The sequence below is a fragment of the Lepisma saccharinum genome, chromosome 18 (assembly GCF_977018435.1).
Source record: "Lepisma saccharinum chromosome 18, izLepSacc3.1, whole genome shotgun sequence".
Classification (NCBI taxonomy): Eukaryota; Metazoa; Arthropoda; class Insecta; order Zygentoma; family Lepismatidae; genus Lepisma; species Lepisma saccharinum.
In genome coordinates, this window is record NC_139246.1 from 5267652 (window position 1) to 5285871 (window position 18220).

Genomic DNA, 18220 nt, shown 5'->3' on the forward strand with positions numbered 1-18220 from the left:
AGGGAAATGACTGAGGTCACAGCACATGAAGAACATTTCTCCAGGAAGTGTCCGAAAAGCAGGCTGCAGAAGGGGATTCCACAGAGAAGAGGGGACACAGACAACATGTGCAAGATGTGTACTATGATGTCACACACGTACACAAGTAGTATCCAAGGCTGAACGTACAAATGAAATACATACGTACACGTGAGAGAACAACCAGAACGTACTGATATCGGCTCCAAATACTACGACGGAAGACGTAGTAGTACATAAAGCTCCGCTAGAGGCTCTCAGCGGGATGCTACCTGTCACGGCCCGCTATCGCTGGTATACGTACGTACAAACAACGCGTCAGTGTACGCGACTAGCGATCTGCCTGTCAGTTGCGCTTATTGTCGCAAGGTGTTCATCGTGAGGCGTGTGGTGAAATTGAGCACATTGCTAAAGTGACCGTTAGGAAGTACGTAGTGCGCACCATCTGTGTTGTCTGTACGGGGTGGACACGTGAGTGTTAAGTGTTCAGTGCTGTAGTCGTGAAAGGTACATCACAATTTAGTTTCGTACATATTCTTGTGCTCCTTTGTGAGCCTAACAATGGCGACACACACCACCAACGAGCTTGCCGATATGCATCTCGTTTACGGTGAGACACACCAAAACAGCCATCAGGCAAGGCGTGTGTATCGCGAACGATTTCCAAATCGGCGCCTACCATCACATGTCCTGTTTCAACAGGTGGATGCTCGTTTACTTGAAACTGGATCTGTACGACCTAGGGTGTGGGGTCCTGGCAGACCGCGCAGTTTGCGCAGTGTCCAATTTGAGGAGGAAGTGTTGGACAGGATACGGAAGACGCCAGGCACCAGCACCCGTGCCATTGCCCATGTCCGACACACGCACCATACCAATGTGTTACGCGTGCTGCACGATGAGGGTATGCACCCATACAAAGTGCTGAGGGTGCAACACCTGCAGCCGACGGACTTTCCCCTACGCCTTGATTTTTGTCAGTGGTATTTGCAACAAATCCTTGCAAACCTCAATTTTCCAAATGCAGTGTTGTGGACCGACGAGGCACTATTTACCAGAGAAGGCGTCTTCAATACCCATAATAGTCACGTGTGGGATGTGCAAAACCCGCATGCAATCATTGAGCGTCATTTTCAGCGACGGTTCGCAGTGAATGTGTGGTCTGGCATTGTCGGGGACAACCTGATAGGTCCGTACGTGTTGCCCAATACTTTATCCGGTGGGAACTATTGTGTGTTCCTAAGGGAAGTTCTAGCTGAACTGTTGGAAATGTACCCCTTGCAATTAAGCAAGATGTATGGTATCAACATGACGGTGCCCCTGCATATTTTGACCGACGAGCCAGAGCTTTACTCAACAATACATTCGGCGATAGATGGTAGGCGTGGACCTGTTCTGTGGCCACCTCGGTCACCCGACCTCACAATGCTAGATTTCTTCTTGTGGGGCGAAATGAAGAGGCTGGTCTACGAAACCCGAGTGGAAAGTGTGGAGGACCTCGTTGCTCGAGTTACCATCGCTGCTAGGATGTTCACTGACATGACCAACGTATTTGAGCATACCAGAGCGTCCCTGCTACGCCGATGCCGTCATTGTGTAGATGTGGTTGGCGGACATTTTCAACAACGTCTGTGATATGTATCGTATGTCATTTCCACAGCCAATAAAGAATACGTACTACTTGTGTACGTGTGTGTCATCATACACCTCTTGCACATGTTGTCTGTGTCCCGTATTCTCTGGGGAATCCCCTTCTGCAGCCTGCTTTTCGGACACTTCCTGGCGAAATGTTCTTCATGTGCTGTGACCTCTGTCATTTCCCTTTGTACCCCCATTCGATACCTGCGTTCCATGTCGGACATACAGTGATGGACAAAAGTAATCATACAGTGGAACTGAAAGGAAGAAAGGACGAATTGCAGCAGCTAGGAATACAATAAGGAAGTGAAAACTGTTAATGCTTTACCATGTATGCACCAAACGATATATTGACAACAAAAATAAATAACAGATGCTGCTTGTAGAAAAATAAAATACAAAAATTCTCAATACCCGCTTCTTTGGCTGGACAAAAGTATTCATACACCAACATAAAAGTTCACTTTGAAGAAAAGAAAGAGACAAATACCATGTCGTCATAATTTAGTATGCATTCCTCTGTTATGGAGAATATCTGTCAAGTCTCTTTTGCATAGAATGAACAAGAGGCGTGGTTATTTCAGATGTAATATTGTGCCACTCGTGCAAAATGACCTCTTTCAGTCTATTCTTGCTTGTTATGTTATGTTTTCGGAGTCTGGTTTCCAAATGGCTCCAAAGATGTTCAAAGGGATTAAGGTTGGGGGACTGAGGTGGAGTTTTGAGTGTGTGGGGAGTATTATATAACAACCAAAGGCGGACAATCTCAGCTGTATGTTTAGGGTCGTTGTCCTGCTGGAAGTAAAAATCATTCCCAAGACCCAAATGATCGATACTCTGCTACAAATTGATCTTCAGAATATCCAAATAGACAAATCTATCCATAGTTCCCTCAATAAAGACGAGTTCTCCAACACCTGAGGCTGACATACAACCCCCAGACCATAACGCCACCACCTCCATGTTTACCTGTGGTCAAGATTTCGAGGCTCAAGCTCAGTATTGGGCTTTCTCCACACCAAAAGTCTTTCATCACTATGGATAATATTAAATATACTCTCGTCCGTAAACAACACTTTATCCCAGAAGTCCAAACTTTTACTCACATACTCCTTTGCAAATGTTAATCTGGCCTTCTTGTTCTTCTTACTGATGTATGGCTTCCTTCTAGGTACCCTAGCTCTGTACCCTGCTCGGTTGAAAAGCCTTCTAATACTTCTTGAGGACACTTGTTTTCCCAGGTGTTCGTGAACATGTGCCGTCACTGCTGACGATGTTAATTTTGGTTTTTCTTGATCATTCTCAACAGTCCTTGTTTCTCTCTCGAAGTAAGTTTCTGAGGACGCCCAACCCTTTCCCTATTTACCAGCACTTTTGTGTCTTTATATCGTTTGATGACACTTTGCACAGTCCCACGACTTCTCCCAACTATGTCTGCGATTTCAGAATATGATTTCTTATTGTGGTATAATGATATCATAATTCTCCTCTCTTCGATCGTGGTTCCCTTCCCTTTGCGGCCCATTTGACTTCCTGCAGCACGCCAACACCAAACCAACCACTTCCTTACACAGGTGCAAGTGCAGTAAACACATATCTGGCACTGAATGATGGAAACGGTTGTTTCACGAAATTTTTGGGGGATTTATAACCTGGCGTATGAATACTTATGACCATCCAGAAAGCAGTTTATCTAAGGATTACCCACATTTCTCACGACAATTTCAATTGTATGCACACAATTGCTTTGCGTTTCTATTCTTGCCATTCCTATGGAGCATATGTGCTACAGACTTGACTTGCCTTTACGGTCTTCTTTGTATAATAACATGTTTCATTCATACAATGTCTTTGTATGAATACTTATGTCCATGACTGTACGTATTCTCGGAAATCCCTCACTTCTTGTCGGGAATGCCTGTCGCATTCATTTTCGACACGCGATTTGTGCATCATTCGCTAGCCCAGGTGTGTTTCTTTTGGGGATGTCGTGCAGCATCTTCTTTATGAATACTATTTGTCGAAATATGGAGGTTTGAAGTCCATTTGCACACGATTTCGGCATCCTCTAGCTCTGACACGGTGCGTCATTCGACAAAATTCCATTTACATTTTCGTCTTCATTTCACTTCGCGATTCAACTCCTCCGCGTTGTAAACGCAATTTTGCACCACCATGTATATCTATATATACACACATACAAACGTACACCCACACCCACACCCACAAGGCAGCGGGCACCAGCAATTTGCCCTCATTGAAACACTGTCACCTCGGACATGATACAGTATCAACTTCACGCTATCTACAGCGCAACCAGTCCGACAGGGCAAAACAAAAGAATGTAGCACCTAGTCCGATTTCAAGTGGAAAAATTGAAAAGTTGGGTGGATATCACCCGTTCCGATGTCGTGATATACTGACACGATATATATAGCTAAAATATATGACGATATATCGCCAACACGATATATATCGCCAAATATCGTGACGATATATCGCCAACACGATATATATGTATCGCCAAATATCGTGATGATATATCGCCAACACGATAGTTATCGCTAAAAGATCGTGACGATATATCGCAAACACGATATATATCGCTAAAATATCATGACGATATATCGCCAACACGATATATATCGCTAAAATATCGTGACGACATATCGCCAACACGATATACATCGGCACATATCATGACAATATATCGGCAACTCGATATGAATCGCCATATATCGTGACGATATATGTTTGTTTGTTTGATTTTGGTGTTTTAAGTTCACTTTATTCAAAGTGCGGCTAATCGGGACTGGACCTACAGTTTAAAGCGGGACCCCAACCGCTATGTGCCTCCACCAGGTATCGTACCGGACCCCTTGATTACAAGGCAACGACGCTACAACTCCGCCATCGGGAGGCCCCTCACGACGATATATCGCCGACAGAATGTATATCGGCAAAATATCGTAACGATATCCCGTCTAGTTCATTGACTCCCAAAGTTGAGCCCTGAGGCGCAGCGAAATGTTCCAATATATTCAATCAATGATATGATTCTTCTTCCGAATAGGTGCATATTTAGTTCTTTTTTCCATAAATGAATTTGAAATACGTGTTTATTTTTTAACATAAGACAAGCATCCTCACCACACTAACTGAGCGTCACAAGTGGTAGATAGGCCTACATTCTGACTTGGGCGCCGCGGAAACATGTTTAAACACTAAGGGCTCCGTGAAATGGAAAGTTTGGGAACCCCTGATCAAGTTGATATCGCCTGGAGGATATTTCTTTCAATATCGCGATATATCGTTTGGACACTAGTAATTTCTCGAAATAGTTATTTGATAATTTGGTTAAGAATGAAAGCTAGAAGCAACGCTGGACTTAAAAAGAAAGATAGTTGATTGTGTAAAGGAATTCGAAACCGTGTTCTATTTCCAATTTTAGATGGAAGATGTATTTTTGTAAACAATGTTACATTATATGTCCTCAGCAAGGAAACTAAAGGTACTACTGTATATAACTGTATCAAGATTTTCCTGTGTAAAACCAGTTGAGAGAAGCGTAACAGGAGACTCGTAACTGTCAAGCTGTTTCATAATATTGATTAATAAATATTGTAAAAGTTATTTCATGTTTGTTTCAGCAGTTTTAAAAGAGTATAAAATCTGCTTTTCCTAAAACGTATTCTAATTGTTACTTTGGTGCCTTAAACCCGGTAAAAAGCAATTCTGAAATATTTAATTAAGGTGTTATAAACTCGTACAAGGAGAACCTTTGAAAGTTAATATAAAGGAACTATTACTCTTAAAATGTATATTCAGTGACCTCTCACAAATAATCAAATAGTGGGAATTTTAAAAATCGTTGGACATTTATTCTTTAGATTAGGAAACTCTTAAGTTCTAACTCGGTTCTTACATTTCATTTTTTGATCTAATGAATTTCTAACTTTGGTTATTCTGTTGGAGTGCTTTATTCCAGTTATTGATTACTGCGCTTTTAACTTCTTGTTGTAGTTTGAAATGGACAATGCCAATTTTAGAGGAAGCCGACTCACCATTAATAATCACCTGCTTGATTCATTTAGTTTATTTTACTTCCTTCTGTGCCACTTTTGGCTAATCGCGAAGGTGAGGATGAGTGATGATATGATGAAATTGATGAAGGATTCAAAACCGGGATTCCTGACATGCTAACCCCTCTACCACGGAGGTCTGATAGAACACCTGCGGAGAGGATATTGGATGGGTGATTTGAAGAAAACAAAGACGTGTTCATGTTATTGAACGAGTCAGAAACACCAAATTTATTTTGTGGACCATTTATATCAAAATAGCAATATCCCTTTAGGGACGAAATGTATTAAAATGTTTGAATATCCTTCTGTTTGAGATTGCCGTAACTGCTTCACCATACTGATTTTGTACGAATGCAGTAGACGTTATTTCTTGTTAATCCTTATATTTGAGAAATACATATGAATGGCTTATTGCAGAAAGGGACCTGAGTCACATTTTTGAGGTATCTGAGTTAATTTTTTCATCTCCACTGTGTCTAGCAGCATACTGCAGGGGGGTGCATTGAGGGTTGCAAAATTAACTATTCATTATGTTGAATATTTGAGCCAACAACGGCACATTTCTTTCTTACACTATTAATATTATACGATTTTTCATTGTTTTTCTCAGAATTGTGTAAAAGTGACTCAGGTCCCTTTCTGCAATAAGCCATTCATATGAATATATACACACAAACTAACAAATACAACTAAATTGTGTTTGCGCAACACACATGCACGTCTTGATCGAGTGTTTCACTGCAGCCGAATGAGAATGTCTTGAGGCAGTGTTGCCAACTCCACACGCTGCTTCACTGGGGTGCTGCAAGTCACACGAAAATACACTGATTAATGATTGAAACCTGAACACCTACCATTTATTGTTTAAAATATGTATTGAGTGTGACTCCACCAAGAAGTGTGATTCGGTTATCAGCTTGAGGATCGTTTGAGTCTCAAGGGATTGTAGCAAATTACGAAAAGCGAGAGGTTTTCATTCTATAGCTTAATTGGCCTACTCTGTCGAGAAGAGGAAAGAAGAGGGATGCCAGAGCGAAGGTTTCTCCACAGAGGCGAGGCGTCCGGTCATGGGGAGATGCGACGATGACAAAGCAAAATAATAAAAATATTGCTTATTAAATATTTTAGGGAAGAAGAAAAAATAAATCATAATATTCGCATATTTGAGCGATATTAGTCAAGTAACACCATTAAACAGTTAGAAATACGCAAGAGATTCGCTAAGTTTAGCGCATCGAAAGGAGAGCCCAATTCTACACCCCTCTCCCCCCGTGCACCGTCCCGCTGCGTTTCCGTTCGAGTGCAATGGTGTCAGGCGGGCCAGCTCATCGCAGTAGGTCTGCGAATCCAAGGTCATTCAACCGCTTTTCCCCCGCTTTTGAAGTTCTGGTCATAAGAGACCTTTTTTCAGCCTCCTTGTTTACAAACACGGCAGGGTTTCTGTGACATCAAGATGAAACTTCTCAGAATGTCCATCACTGTAAAGCAGTGTTTTTTAAGAGAGAAAAAACATATTGAAGAGCTTCGCAACGCAACTTACTCAGAAAACATGATGAAAGTAATGGTGCAAAGAAAAAATTATAAATAAGCAAAAGCATAAATTTTCCCACGGTTAGTGCTAGGTAGAACTGGAAAACTGGATAGAACTGCGTTCATCCCGGCAGTGACCGGAGATTTACCTGAAAAACTCCTGTCTCATCGTCTTTGAGTTGCGAGACTCACACCTGCACTGATAGACATTCCACGCAATCAAAAATACAAGATAATCACTGGCAATCGTCTTCATCTACATCATCAACCTCAGAAGTATTCAGTTATTGTTTGGTGACCCAATTTCTGAAAGTGTCTTCTTATTTTGCAACAAATAATGATATAATTGTTCACCAGTAAATTCCTAATAATGATATTTTACACTTACAATTTTGTTACGAATCTTGAAGCAGTTGTCTAAACCATCCAAAAGAGGACATTTCTTAATTTTTTCTAAAAACCCACCCGGACCATTTTTAGGGACCGTAAAACAGAACATGTCCGGGTAAAAGAGGACGTCTGGTAACTATTTCCACGGGGTATTTTTGTAAGAGTCATTGGCGTACGCAAAGAAGAGGCGGGACTAATGGGGGTACAGTCCACTCCGAAATTTTGAGTAAATCAATATTTTCAAATTCTGGAAAAAAAATCAGTGGTAAATGCAAATTCACCTCAAAATGACCCCATTGCCATTTTTGATACTGGAAAGTTTTTAATATACATAATCTCTTATTGTGTATGTTGCCCCCGTAGAAAGCAGCTATGCACTATTAACCTTCACAATGTCAGCCCCTCCCGAAATAAATGCTGCGTATCTCAGTTATTCGTGTCGATTTTGTTTCGGTCCTTGAAACTAGCATCTGCAGCGAGTACATACAATAAAGTCAGTGGCAGATCGTAACCAGACATTCGCAATTATTTCACGTTTGCGACCCCATGTTTACTGAGCCTTCTTGCTTCTACTAACCTGTACTTTTCACCGTTTCAGTTTGCGTTGTTACTTCTGATACACCCTGCCTTTACAATCAATGGAAGCACAATCCAAAGTTAATGGAAACGTGGTCTCCACTTAACGTTTCACTAAACTAAACGTTTACACAGTGAAAATTTTGGGACTATAGCACTACCTACAACCTTAGAAGGGATCTTTGAAAATAGACTGATAGTTCAGGGTGGCTACTCACCGGGAATTCCTTGAATTCCTGGAATTATGCGTGAATTATTGGCTCCGGGAATTATGCCTGAATTCTACGTAAATTTCTTTCTGTAGACGTTAAAAATGGCAACTTTTATTAATCCGAATCCCATTCAATTTATACTTATTTATTTATGCCCTGAGGCAAGTTTTTCACAGTTCAGCTTCTATTTTTATGGAGGAAGGAAAAGAAAAGAGAGCTGGCTGGAAAATAAAACATAATAGTCTCAATACTTTTACTTTGTTAGTGTCCTTTGCAGAACAATCTATCTGACAGGCAGAAAGATTATTGCAAAATATCTTGAAGTTGATTAAGCAAATCAGAGTTTGAAATTCTTATAAAATTAACAATTTTTCATAGATTAGTATATCCCGTAACATTTGTGACTTGTGTTTGTAAATGTATTTCGAGTCTGAGTATGTGAAATTGCAAGTGTATACTCCGAACCTTAAACTAAATATATTGAAGTGTGACTCGGTTATCAGCTTGGGGATCGTTTGAGTCACAAGGGATTGTAGCAAATTACGAAAAGCGAGAGTTTTTCATTTTATAACTTAATTGACCTACTCTGTCAAGAAGAGGAAAGAAGAGGAATGCCAGAGAGAGGCTCTCTCCACTCTTACCGTGACTCAGTCGCCCACTGTAAGGTCCTGGTTTCGAGGTGTAACTTACTGAGGCGTCTCGCGCCCTAAGTTATACGCCGCCTCGAACTGCCACTACACTCGATGAATTCTGATTCCAGACTGAGAGCGTCTTTTATTGTTCGGGACGTTTTATACTTTACTTACGATCCCGTGTCTCTGACACCTCATCGAGAGGTTAAAACCTCTATCCTCTACGTAAAGTCCCCAGAGGATGTGAGGAGAGGATTACATATTCAGCGGTATGCAGCTTTGTCGTTGATCAGTGTGGAGAATTCGCTTAGTATCACTCTTCATTCCCCTCACTGAGCATCCATCCACCGATGGTTGCATCATGGCAAGTTCAATATGTGCCGTTTATTTTAATTTAATTAGAAGTTTTGGATAAATTTGAATCACACAGACCCTTTATTGTTAATATATTTGTGTGTGTATAAGTGTGAGTGTTGAGAGGCGGTAATACGTATGGTTGAAACAGAGAAAACATCTGCTTGCACCCTTGAATTTTTTGCAAGTTCGCTCTCAAACCCGGAATTGTACTTGAATTTTATCATGGTCCTAGAGTAGCCACCCTGTAGTTTTGGAAGAAAATAATAACAATGTACAGGGTGACCCAACAAGGTAACTGAATACACAATACAACGGTTCTAGTTCCGTTAGATTTTTGAGCCACACTGCATAAAAAGGAGGATACTCCCAAAGAGATACAATGTACAATTTCTTGCTGTGTTTATTGAAATATTTAGTGCTCAAGTGCTTTTAGTGTTCGTTCTATTAACTTCTTGTGCGGGTCACGTGCAACACTCATCTCCCCATGGATTGGTCATAGTTGCTCCAATCGAATCCTTAGAATTCCTGTGGCATGCTGGGAAATTTTCCGAGTGGCCAGTAGGAAGGGAAGCATATAGCCGGTCAATTCTCCCCACTGGCTTATGTTTTCTTCATCCCCTTCTATTCTTCTCCTGGAAAAGACGAAGATCTTTTCGATTACTTTAAGCATGAAACCACGTAGATATCCGGTACAATGAGATCCTTGAGTATTTCCGTGCAAATTGTCCATCACTATGTTCGTGAACTTTATTTGACCCTATAAGAACTTCAAGAATTAAAATGAAACTCAAAACAAGCTGTTGACAACTTCTGCACCAGCATACAAAAATACCATCTATTAAAAAAAACATAGGATGCAAAAGAAAAATTAATGAAAATAGTTGTGGACAATTTGCCGAGCAATACACAGCCGCGGTAGCTCAGTCGTTAGGGCGTCTGACTACCATGCGAGAGGCCCGGGTTGGATCCTATTCGGGGTAGAACGGGGATTTTTTGCACCTTTTCAAACGGCTCCGGCGCCCACACAGCGTAGTATAAAGTGGGTACCTGGAGGATACTCTGGGGTGTAAAGGCCGCCAGGGGTGTGGTGCTGATCACATCACCCCCACCTTCGGCCGTGGTCAAGAAAGTTTGGGTCCCAACCCCAAATTCCCTATACGGCTTCATGGCGTGGTGCATAGCACAGGGGAGCACATGACCTTTTTCTTTACTTTAGTACTAGTGGATCCCATTGAACATGAATACTGGTCAGATTTGAAATATTTGAATCTGCAAAAGAAAAAAAATTAAAACCCTCCCAGTTTTTTAAATATCCTGCCATCGAATCTCGATAAAATTGTTTCTTTTGGGGGGGACAAACACGCACACACACACACATATATACAAGGTGTGATTTTAATGGCGCCCGCGGAGCACAGAATCGTATAGAGGACATAAAGGGAAACTACTTTTCTCAGTAAAATTTTTGCCGTTGGCGGGTTGTTTCGGCACTACAGTCGTTCAAAGAAGTCCGTTTGTCACCTGTATGCTGGCAACCCAACATCGCATCTGTAACGTCATTTCCTGCCGTGATACACCGCACGGCAGTATTGCAAGGAACACACAAATTTTGTGAAAATTATATCAAAGCGAGGAGTACATCCAGTAGACCCAACGAGAAATGAACAAACAATACGAAAAATGATAGAAAAACAACGTATTCAAAAGCAAGCGGTAATATCGGATTTTATCTCTTACCCTACATGTCAACTCAACTCAACAAAAATTTATTGGACTTACAGCTTTACAGGTGGCAGTTTATTATTTTTTCGTTCCCACTTGCGTCTTGTGTAGCTACTATGAATCTATTTGTTCCCTGTTGACTCGTCTCTTTGTGCAAATATGTCTTGAAGGAAACGATTGTGCGTTAGATAAATCGATGAGCTGTTATATGATACGTACTGTTTATTTTGAGGCCTTTCCTAACAGAGGAGGGAAGGGAGCCTTTGCAATCGTTTGTTTTGTCTATACTTCTGGATAGACGCACGCTTTAGACTCATGCTTCTGGCCTCTAGCTATTGTCAAGCTTCATTGCATTTCTAACATAGAGGCGACAGAAAGCTGACACCGCCAAACCTCATCCAATCCCCTCTCTCCTTGCCTACCCCCCCCCCCCCCGCCACTAATTCAGCTGGATCACTAGGTCTAAACACAAAGAAGAATGTGCTTAGCACCACACCATGAAGGCGTATAGGGGGTGTGTGGGTAACGCCCCACACCCCTATACGCCTTCATGGCGTGGTGCTTTACCTTTTTTTTACCTTTTTGTAATATATTGTTTACCTATGTAATCGAAATCTAAATTGAAGACCTTATTTGAATAAAAATGTTGAAACTACTTGTTGTTTTTTTAAGCAGCTGTAATATTTCTTGATCCGGTCGTGAGTGAGGGTGGTGTGATCAGCATTACGCCCCTGACCGCCTTTACCCCCCAAGATTTCCCCCACAGGAAGTGAAATAATACATATTCAGATAAACACAGGAATAGAAGCCGAACAGAGTAAACAACGACGACAATGCAAGGTAAAACGGACTATGAGATTTGGAACCTGGAACATCACCTCCCTCTCAGGAAAGGAAGTTCAGATTGTAAAGGAAATGGAGAAATACAAACTAGAAATATTAGGGATTAGTGAAGTCAAAAAAAAGAGGATCAGGAGAGGTTGACATGGAAAAAGGATATGTTCTCAGGTATTCAGGAGTAGAAAGAAGGAGTAGAGCAAAATAAGGTGTGGGAATTATTATTAGCGAAAGACTGAACACTAGAGTAACTAACTGGAAAGCAGTTAACTCTAGGATAATAAGACTGAATTTGGAATTGGAATTAAACCGTAGGATTGCCATTATACAAGTATACGCTCCTACAGAGGATAAAGATGAACTAGAAAAAGAATTATATTACAACTCCCTCCAACAAATATTAGATGAGGCTAGAAATGTAACGGAAAACGTTATTATAATAGGAGATTGGAATTCTAGAGTGGGAAATGAAATTAGACGAGGACATGGAAGTTTGGGAAGGTATGGTGCTGAAAAGACCCGAAACAGCAATGGAGATAAAATGCTGGAGTTTTGTATTGATAACGAGCTCCGCATCGGAATCAGTAGTGCATATTGATTGTTTCAACGCAATACTTGGTACGAGTTTTTTTGTAGCTTTTTTTTTATCAATTGAAAATCAGTTTTGGACATATAATGACAATTTTTTGTCATGTTTTGTCGATGTTTTAGCGCTTAGCGATGTTTTAGCAAAATTTCCTATTTTTTTTTTTTTTCGCACTCATACTTGGTACGAACGCCACGATCTTATGTGATATAACTTAACCTATTTATATTTTTTTTACGTATAGGTGTACATGATGAATCCCCAAACAGATTTTTCCTAAGTTTTACGGTTTCCAAGATAATCCCACTTCCGGTTGCCATTTTGGATTTCCGAGAATAGGTTTTATTCATATTTTACTTACATATAGGCGTACGTGACGAATCTGCAAACAGATTTTTTCTAAGTCTTGCTGTTTCCAAGATAACCCCACTTCCGGTCGCTATTTTGGATTTCCGAGAATAGGTTCTATTCATATTTTACTTACATATAGGCGTACATGACGAATCCGCAAACAGATTTTTTCAAAGTCTTGCTGTTTCCAAGATAACCCCACTTCCGGTCGCCATTTTGGATTTCCGAGAATAGGTTCTATTCATATTTTACTTACATATAGGCGTACATGACGAATCCGCAAACAGATTTTTTCTAAGTCTTGCTGTTTCCAAGATAACCCCACTTCCGGTCGCCATTTTGGATTTCCGAGAATAGGTTCTATTCATATTTTACTTACATATAGGCGTACATGACGAATCCGCAAACAGATTTTTTCTAAGTCTCACCGTTTCCAAGATAACTAGTAGTGCAGTTTGGAGAATTCAACGTCCTCATTTGGGGCTCAGGGGGCTCGCCGTGTTGCCAGCTGCTTATTTGAAAAAATCACCAAGGTTTTTGGTCTAACCTAACCTAAAGCAAGGAGCTGGCAATTTTGCTTGAGAGTTCACAAACCGGAAGTGGGGCTCAGGGGGCTCGGTGGAGCTCGCCACATACACACACTTATTTTCTCTCCATGCTCTGCGTCTTATTTATTGTGCTGACGATGTTTCACAGCGTAGAAAACAACACCAAAACATCAAAAACTCATTTTGATTATTTGGAACTCGCCAAAACCTCAAAAAACTTATTTTTATTAATTGAGGTTCACCAAAACCTCAAAAACTCCCACTTTCTCTCCATGTTCAGCGCTTTTATTTATTGCGCTGACACAGCGTGATGAGTAAATAATGCACTCTCTCATCCTTGAAGGATGAACGCACCTTATCGTAATTTTCCAAGTCCCGGTCAAATGTTTATATATCGTGACTTTTGTAAACCTCTCGGAACGATGTGATCTCTCTGCTACACACACACACACACGCCTCTTATTATTTCTGTATTGTGACGTGTTTATTTTGGTATGGGAGGACAGAGGACACCGAGACTCGATCGACACACTAAACCCAACCTCTCTACGCGTACTCTACGTCACCAAAAAAAGGTTAAAGGTTCCAAATAACAATAGTTAAGAGTTTCGCCAATCTAGTAAAGTGGATTGGTTGAAATCTCCAAGGCGTATTTTTGCATTTTTTTCAAATATGAACACGTTAAAACTGAACTGTCTTGGATTTTTGAGTTTTGTATTCCCCCTGAGAAAATTCTATATAAAATAACATACCTGAAAATTATATTTGCAGTAGATTGATTTTTTTTTTGAGTTTTGTAATCACCTCAAGAAATTCTATATAAAATAACATACCTGAAAATTGTATTCACAGTAGATTGAATTCTTGAGTTTTTTGTATTCGCACACAAGAAATTATATATAAATAACATACCCGAAATTCTATTTACAGTAGATTGAATTTTTAAGTTTTGTAATCACTCCAAGAAATTCTATATAAAATAACATACCTGAAAATTGTATCGCTAGACACTTTTTGATTTCTGTGATTTTTTGGAGAAAGCATAATGGCATCCACCACCAGTTTCAATCGAAAAAATGATAAAACTGAATGTGTTACTTGCGAAAAATTAATATCTAAAACTAATATTAGCAAGCACAGGGCAAGATGTAGCGAAACAGATTCGAGAATTAATCGTTTGTTACCTTCTAAGTCTTGTGCTCGATGTGGAAAGATGATCAGCATTGCAAATTTAAGTAAACACCTCAAAATTTGCAAACTATCGATCGAACGAGGAACATTGAAGAGGAAAATCGATAATGCAGATACGGAAGCTTCCACTTCCAAGCAAATTAAATTATCTAATGAACGCAAACCAATTAGATCTGCATTCAACGACCAACTCCAGGATTTTTCAATTAGGTCAGAACCAGGCCGTGACATCCTTAGTTTCTTGGACGAAACGAAAACATCTGTACTAAATATTCTAAAAAATAAACTTGAAAACAACTCTATAAAAGTATATGTTGTTCTGTTTTCTGAATACGAGAAAGTTGATGGCACAACGAGTATTTTTTATCATTGTACAAAAAACCAGACTCTTCATTTGGCGGACGTCGAAAATTTGGACAACTTCTATTATAAAGTTACCAATGAGCTGGTTAAGAAACATGACGATTTCGAGGCTAAAGGGTCGGGATGGTCTCTGTGTGGAAGTCCTCACACGTTAACCGTTTACGTGAACCGATTCTCGCCTCTTCGCGCTTCCAGCTACGTTCCTCTTCCACCGAACATTCAACACAAGAGGGCTGTGTTAAATATACAGAACAGCGATAACAAGTGTTTTCTCTGGTGTATATTGGCTGCACTGCATCCTGTTCATTGGTTAAATCATCCAGAACAGGTTTCTCATTACAAGCAATACGAGTCCGAGTTTGAAAGTGTAATGTCTGGCATCGAATACCCGGTGACATTGTCGGATATAACAAAGTTCGAAAATCGTGCGGGAAAACGCATCGCTATTAATGTATATTTCTTCACGTCAGATAAATATCTCGTGCATCCCGTCAGGATAAGCGATATCGACGATGACGATGCTCGTGTGATTAATCTTCTTCTTATTTCAAACGAGGATGTTCATCATTACACGCTAATTCGTTCTCTATCACGTTTGGTCAGAAGTCAAACTACCAAGTATGCAAACAACATCGAAGTTTGCCCGAGATGCCTAACCACGTTCGACGATCGAAAACAACTCAATTATCGAAATTACACCGGACGTCAAATTGCTATCGAGAAACTTGCAGAACATAAAATTTATTGCGGCGACAACAGACCGGCTAGAATGTTGATGCCCGAAACGAACGAAGTCGAAGAATTCAAAATGCACAAGGCATTGTTGGAACATCCGGCCATCATCGTTGCTGATTTCGAGGCGTTCCTGAAACCACTCTCCTACTGCGAACCGGATCCTGAAATTTCCTCCACAACGCCGTACCAGCTTCATCAACCAAACAGTTTCGGCTATGTTGTTGTGCGACGTGATAAAATAAATGAGGCATATATATACCGCGGGCCAAATGTAATCGAACACTTCCTGGAAAAAATGGTGGAGGAGGTTGAGGTAATTGGTAGCGTATTGTTTACATCAAAACCGATGGCACCTTTAACTGAAAATGAACTTCAAGATTACAATTCCACTGAGGTGTGTCCGGTATGTGATCAAAGTTTCACTGATGAGAACAAAAAAGTATTCCACCACGATCATTTCAGCGGAAACTACATAGGTGGAATTTGCAATACGTGCAATCTTAAAATCCAGAAACCTAAATTCATCCCCATATTCTTTCACAACGGAAGCGGATATGATTTTCACCACCTGGTGAGACATCTTGGCTACGATCCGAAACGTATAGGTGTCTTGGCCGAGAATGAGGAACGCTACATTAGTCTCAGCAAGCAAGTGTCGATTCCGGGAACGAAAAATACAATCGAGATGCGCTTCCTGGATTCGTATAGATTTCTTTCTGCAAGTCTGGATGCTTTAGCGAACAAACTCACCGACGATCAATTCAAAATAACTAGAGCTAGTTTTCCCAACGTGGACATAGAACTCGTTAGACGTAAAGGGATTTATCCTTACGAATACGTCAGTGATGATTCTAAATTTAACGACGACGTTCTCCCACCTCCAAGGGAATTTTACAGCAGACTCAGAGAGAAAGGAATCACGGACGAAGAATACCAACACGCGCAACTCATGTGGGAGAAATTAGAATGTAGGACACTCGGAGACTACCACGACGCATACTTAAAATTAGACGTGACGATACTCGCGGATGTTTTTCAAGCGTTCAGGAAAACGGCAACGAATATTTATAAATTAGATCCAGCGTATTTCTACAGTCTACCGGGATTAGCGTGGTCGGCAATGTTATTCCAGACAAAGGTCAAGCTGGAACTGATATCGGACGTTGACATGTTGCTATTTATCGAAAGAGGGATACGAGGTGGAATGGTGCAATGCGTACAGAGACATGCGAAAGCTAATAACGTACACATGAAAGAAGATTACGATTCAAATCGAGCATCGAATTACATCTTCTACGCCGACGTTAATAATCTCTACGGACATGCCATGGTTCAGAAACGTTTCTCACAACGTTGCAACGTTTAGAAAGTCGTTGATTTTGTTTCTGTATTTTCCGTCGTTGGGTTTCCTCGTCATGTCGATCGTCGCGAATCCGAAATCGTCACTGTTCCAGCAAGAAGAGCAGCGTTCCAAAAATTGATTGATCAACAGGCCGTTGAGTTTAGATAACATGGAAGGTAGAAATTCATGATCTGCCGTGCGGTGTACAGTCTCCATTGTTTGCTTTCGGAAACCAAAGAAATTCATTGTCCATGCTAGTTATTTATTGTGTACGTGAGACAGTTAAAGTTTTTTTTTCATTTGCATTGCCTACAATTTTTACTGATTTTTAAACAATAGTGTCCCCAAGGCAACGTGTGGATTCCACAAGACAAAATACATCTTTTATCGTCATGCGGATCTAATGCTACTTTCCTAACTTCGTTTGTTGTAATCACGTGGTCTGCGCTTTGGATTCTTTGTTCTATACTTAGTATCGTCGATTGTGAGTAAAGGCAATCGATGTAATCGTAGAAGGTGAGTTTGTTCTCCACCGTATTCTTGCCCACACCTTTTGCTTTCTTCGTGACGCTACTCTCTGTTCTCATGGCATACATCTTCGAACGCAAACCCGCGAACTCGACAATAATATCACCGTTACATTCATCTTTCAGTTTACCTAGGACTTTTTTGTTACGAGATGGAATTCCAAATCTGTTGGGTTGAGGATACGCAGACGTATCGAAATACTCGAGCGTGGAAGAATTTTTTATGTCTTCGTATAGGTTAGGTGTTTGTATGCTGTAAATGAAGCTGTCGGTGTCCGTGTACAAAAGTGATATTTTATCATTGTAGAAGGGTTTCATCACGTCGTAATGAAATTCGAACATGTAAAGTTTCGACAAGTCGAGAACCGTTGCGCCAACGTAAATTGGTTTTCTAAATTTCATCAATTTTATATCTAGGTTGAAAAGTACCAAATTCTCGTTGTAAATTTTTCTCGACTTGAATCTAGGATCGGCTATCCACTTCCGACATTTATTCTTATCGGAAATTAATTTCACGTCTACGTGCTTTCTAACATTCTCCATGGTCTTTCCGTACACCGCATTGTTCATTAATTTAAAGAAG

The 18220-nt window shown here is 40.5% G+C and overlaps 1 long non-coding RNA gene across 1 annotated transcript in view; it reads right to left on the reverse strand.

Annotated features, from left to right (window-relative positions):
• Positions 1-9844: 9844 nt before the first annotated feature.
• LOC146002705 (uncharacterized) overlaps positions 9845-18220 on the reverse strand; it is a 19915-nt gene continuing 11539 nt past the window's right edge. Inside the window, exon 3 of the long non-coding RNA XR_014443748.1 lies at positions 9845-10067. This is a non-coding gene — a long non-coding RNA (uncharacterized LOC146002705). The remainder of the gene's footprint in view (positions 10068-18220) is intronic.